A 6,000-nucleotide genomic window follows, 5' to 3' on the forward strand; every position below is an offset into this window, starting at 1 on the left:
GCATAGGAAGGGAGCAAATGGCCAAACCAATAATCACAGACTTCGCCTCTCTTTCCTGCCTCTTCGTATAGCTAAGAAAAAGAGTATACCTGACAGGAAGGTCTCCACCAGCAATTCAGAACCAAGAGAAGACAGCTCTGAAATCTTCTCCTGCCTCATGGTTGGGGGACCTTCTTATAACCTCATTTTCCAAACAGGAAAGTGTGTTTACCAGTATCAGCCTCCAGGGTCAGTATGATGTCTAGGCACGGTCCTTGGTGCATGGCATGTACTCTGTCATAGGCCTTACCTGGGTCTGGGAACTCTTCTCAACTGAGCATGAGGACCAGACCTCCTGAACTGTCATACATCCCTTCCGACATGGCAGCCAGAGGTGGCTTTTGAGGTAATATGAAGGATGAGGACTTTGGAATGGGTCCTAACCTGGAATCCTTCACAAAGCCTTCCTGCCTTTTCAGATCAGAGTTAAGAAGGGAAGCATGTCTTTGAAGCCCATGGCATAGGAGGCAGGTGCCTATAGGGTCTCTCAGAATAGTCCATGACTCCAGGAGACCTTAGGGCCAGCCTCAGGTCTCAGACACCTGTCCCTTGGGAGAGCAGCCCCTCAGTGTCTACAGAGGATGAACACCAAGACCATAGAACGTAACAGACCCCACCAATGTTCAAGTGTCTGATACTGAGTGGCTAATTCAGGGAACTAGGATGGTAATGGCAAACACAGCCACCCTAGTCAGTGACTTCTGAGTTCATTGTCTCATGCCAGAGAAGATTAAGGAGCTGTAGACAAAAATTGAGAAGAGTGAACATCGTTTTATGAAGGAAAGTGAGGAACACCTTCAGAGGGTGGGAGGGGCTCTGAGAGAGGAGCCATCTTGTACCTGCTGGCAGGATTTCATAGATCCTATGGTAGAAAGTGGGTGAGACTGAGATCATCGTTATTGGGATTTGTCTTTCATTTTTCATTTTTCTTTTTTTCTCTTTGAAAAATCTCAGACTGAGCCAGTAAGGAGTCCACATGCAATATGCATATGCCCTTGGCCCAAAGCCCCAACCCAAGATTTATTTGTCCACTGGGGGTAAAGACATGTTCTAGTTCATGACCCACCACAGCTCTGCCCTTACTAAGGGAAGTTGGCTCTTATTTCAAAATGGTCTCTTTCTCCCTTTCCTCTCCCTTCTCCCCATTCTTCTCTCTCCCCTCCCATGGCTTTCCCCTCTCTCCCCCATCCCTTCCCCTCCCCCACCTCCTCCTCTTCCTTCATCTTCTTCTTTTTCCTCTTCCTCCTCCATGTTCCTTTCCCCTCCTCCTTCCCTTCCCCTTCCTTTTTCTCTCTCCCTCTTCCTTCCCCTTCCGTCTCCCCTTCCCTCCTTTTCCTCTTCTTCCTCTTTCTACACATTCATTTTGTTAAGTGTACTCCTAGGGGCAGATGTTTGGGGTGTGTCCTGATCCATGTCTCCTGCTTTTCAAAGTGGTTTTCTCATTTTACTCCACCAATTACGCAAGAAGATTCTGGTCACTTCATATCCCTTGCCAGAAATCTTTTCAGCCTTAGCCAAATTTCCAGGCACCTTTCAGGGGACACGGTCCCAGCCTGCTTATTTTTCCATCTGCTGAAATGGTTCCAGTGGTCACAGCTGATTGTCTTGGCCTGGCTTCCAACCTGAAGGCGCTTTGCTGTAGGACGTACAGTGCACTCCTCCTGTGATCTAAGCCCTGCCCATAAAGCCTGGGGAGCGGCTTGCTAATGAGTGCCACCATGTCCTCTATATTAGTCTGTTTCTATTGTGAGTCACACAGGGAGTTATAAAGAAAGCTGGCTTAAGGGCTAGAGAAATGACATAGCAAATAAGAGTACTTGCCACTCTTACAGAGGATCCTGGTTCAGTTCCCAACATCCACATCGTCCCTCACAACAGTCTGTGATTCCAGTTCAGGTTATCCAGTTCACACTCTTCTGGCTTCCTTAAGTACTACATGCTATGGTGTTTATACATACATGTAGGCACAGCACTCAGACACATAGAGTTTTAAGAAAGAAAGGAAGGAAGGAAGGCAGACTTATTTTAATTCACAATTCTGAAACTCTATCCCTAGTCAAATGTCTGCAACTGTTGACAGCCTTCTTGCTGGCAGCATCCTTAAGCAACATAGAACCTCATGTGGTGAGATGGGAGAGTGTGTGAATATGCGTGTGCCTGTGTTCATGTGTGTGTATGTGTGTGTGCACATGAATATGAGTGCATGTGCCTGTGTGCATACATGTTTGTATGAGTGTGCACCTGTGTGTGTGCGCGTGTGTGTATATGATTGAGTGTGTGTATATATATGAGTGAGTGTTTGCATATAAGTGTGTGTATATGAATATAAGTGTATGTGTATGAGTGAGTACACATGTGTGTGTATAAGGGAGTATGTATGTATATGGGTGAGTGTGAATGCCTGTGCATGTGTATGTATGAGTGAGTGTGTGTGTGTGCATGTGTGTGTGTGTGTGTGTGTGCATGTTCTTTGTGTCTTCTTGTAAAGCTAGTAGGATTTAATCTTCACCAAATGACTTTATCTAACTCTAATCTCCTTCCAGGGGTCACACCTTTGGACACATGGTCAGATTGCTTCCATTTTCTTAATGCAATGGGGACTGTTTGAGGACTTGAAACTGCAGAGAACATATATAAACCATATCCAAACTACAGTATGATTTAGTCAATGCCTAGCTCTAGATCCTGCACTGTCAAGGAATTAGTGGCATAGGTCAAGACTGTAGTAGGGACCCAGATTCTCCTCAGTGGGAAACCTGGAACCTGGGGAATTTGTGGGGTTGAGGTATCAACTTCCTGTCTTGGCCTTTCCTACTTCCCACCTGTGCCTCGTAGGCAGCCTCACTGGAAAGCATTTGGCTGCTGCAACACACAAAGGCTCTCAAATGTATGCATATGCCCCAGTGATTAATAACACCCATTCCCTGAAAAGCATTCCAAAATTTGCAGTCATCTTTTGTGCTGTGTTTTCTGAGCCAATGAATATATCAAAATTCAGCTACTCAACTAGTGAGACAGCTTGGTAGGTAAGGGCGCTTACCACCAGAAATGATGACCCAAGTTCAATTCTGGGACCTACATGGTAGGAGAGAACCAACACTTGCAGGTTGATCTCTGGCCTCTACATGGGTGCCATGACATATAAATGAATATTTGTAGTTTGATTCAGCTATCAGAGGCTGGGGAAAAGGCTCAGCTGTTAAGAGTAAATACTACATTTGCAAAGGACCCAAGTTTGGTTGCCAGCACCCAGGCCAGGTGGCTCACAACCATCTGTCACTCCAGCTCCAGATCTAACACTTGCTTCTGGCTTCCTTAGGCAATGCACTCACGTGTGCACAGACCCCACCCCATGTATGCGTGATTTTAAAAACAGAAACAGATTTAAAGTTCAGCTATTGACAAACAGTGGGACAGGAGAGATGGAAATTTAAGAGTTCTGAAAACACGAGGGGAGATGGGCCATGGATGTAAGTCAGAAAGGCTATTCGGGGTTTACATGGGACAGAAGTTGTCCATTCTCCATCTCCTGGACTCCCTCTCCCTGTGAGATCCTGTTAAAATGGCAGCAGAGTCCAGCGTCCTTCCTGATGTTTCTAAGACTCTCCAAAGGGTATTTACCATCTCCCACCCCATGACCCTGTTTCTATTTCCCCCAGGATGCTCCACCCAGGGTAGCATGAACCACGGAGTGTGGTTCAAGGCCAGCCCGGGCTACACAAAACCATATTAAAAAAATATTAAGGAGGAAGATTGCTATTTGATTAATGATTATCTATTTTGAGACAGGGCTTCATGTAGCCCAGGCTAGCTTTAAATGCACTGTGTAGTCAAAGCTGGCCTTGAGCTCGCAATTCCCCCAAGTGATGGAATTACAAGTGCGTCAACCAAGTCCTCCGCACAGATCCTGACCGGAAACTCTGGCTTTCTTTCAGCCTCAGCCTCCACTGCTATCTAAACCAGCATCAGCATTAACCTGGGTATCAGTGCCGGGCCAGCCTCTCTGCCCTCCCTTCACTGAGGATCCACTGAGTCCCAGGGTGTTCATCCTCACTGCCCTCATTACTCCAAAGAGAAGTGACTTAGTGATAGCTGTCTGTGGGAGGAGCTTCTGGGTGTGCCTGGCCCTATCTTTGGGCAAAGCATCTACTGATTTATCCCAAAGCAGCCTGTGGTATCCCCACTGGGCCAGAAACTGTGTAGTTTCGTAGACGAGTGTCAGGTTCAAGAATGGGGACATGCAAAGCCCCACTTGGCCTGGGTGTGTAGGGAGACACCTTAACCTCTGCCTCACAATGGTTCAGACTTGGATGGGAAGAGCTCCTTCTCTGGAACCTCTCAATTAGAACATTTTGCTCCACCCACCCACCCCCAGCAGCCACTTTTCCCTGGCCAGTTCCAGGCCTGGGTGGGAAGAGTTTTCTAGAAGTATCTTAGAGATGCTAGAACAGAATGGGAAGTCATGGGTACAGCCCGGTGGAGGTGAAGGTGGTGGGAGCTGGAGGAGATGTGGAATTCCAGAGAGAAGCGGTCTCAGCACCAAGGCAAGGAGACTGGGTAGCAGCGCGTGAGAGGGACAGGCTAGCCAAACCACACGGCTGCTTTTTCTCCAAACCCGAGGGAGTCTGGAAAAGACACTGACTGACAGGAGTGGGCAAAAAGACCAGTCATGGACAATTCCTTGGGGGAGAGGGAAAGGCTCCATTTAACAGAACAGCAATGGAGGTAGACTCCACATCCCACAGGAGAGTGAACGGCTGAGTATTTCAGATCAGCAACAGACTTCTCCCAGCCGAAGGCTGAGGCTGAGGCCCATTCAGAAACGGGTCTCCTGAATTATACAAATCTGGGCTCTGGAGTGGTGGTTCGCAGGCCGGTGCCTGGTCGCGCTGACAAATATTTCCTAGTGTTCCCTTCCCTGAGTGGAAATGAAACTCATAAATAACCTAACCTGGGTGCACATATGCTTTTAAACAAGCGGGGAAAAAAAATCAATGTAATATCCTAACTACACCATGATGGGAAAAAAATGAAAAGTAAGTCATAATAAAACGATACGAATTTCAGGATGCAGGGTGCAAACTGACTGTAGGAGGTAGACAGGGTTTCACGGCCCCACATTTGCTCCTGGAGAAGCAACTGTGAGGACCACAGGAGCCACAAGGACAGTGGACACAGGTGGCTGTGAAGCTGACTCAGACACCACGAGCTGCCCTGTTGCCAGTGACATGAATTAGGCACCGAGTCCTGGCAGGACGCCAAACAAAACAAAGGACAATCTTCCCTCTGAATACACAGTAGTCTTGTTCCCAGAAAATTCTGTGTATATAAGAAGCATGAGAGATCACTCCGTGTTTATATATAAACAGGTCACACTCATGCACACACAGATGCACACAGCTATTGTGACCAAGAAGATGTCCTTGCAGATCTCCCAGAGTCCTCTGAGGAGCTGACTGGGACTCATTTGGCAATTGTTCTTTGAGCCACGTGGATGATGACAGCCACAAAGAGGAGAGGGTAGGGGCCAATTTCTAGTGGCTGGGAAGGGGGCGGGAAGACCTTGTGAGTGAGTCCTGGATTCACATGAGACGGGAGTTAATTGGCTCCTGATAACTTCCCCCAGATGTGCTAGGCAATACATGCTGGACAGAATGAAGTATGTGACCTGAGAGCATTTTGGAAGCTGGGCTATCTCCCCCTCTCCATAGTCACACCGTCCACAAGTCAATTATATACATAGTGAATGGCCAATAAAAACGACACTCATTTCTCTTAGTCACCAGGCACTGGGACCCACCTTCAACTCAGATAGCCTTCAATGAACCCTGAGAGTCAGAGCCTGCACTCAACATCAGTTATAACAGAGACATTAGCAGTCTGGGGATGTGGCTCAGAGGTAGAGCTCTCTTGTTTAGCAAATCCAAGGCCCTGTGTTCGATTACTACCACCACCACCACC

Source organism: Rattus norvegicus, chromosome 1 (genome assembly GCF_036323735.1).
Source record: "Rattus norvegicus strain BN/NHsdMcwi chromosome 1, GRCr8, whole genome shotgun sequence".
Lineage (NCBI taxonomy): Eukaryota > Metazoa > Chordata > Mammalia > Rodentia > Muridae > Rattus > Rattus norvegicus.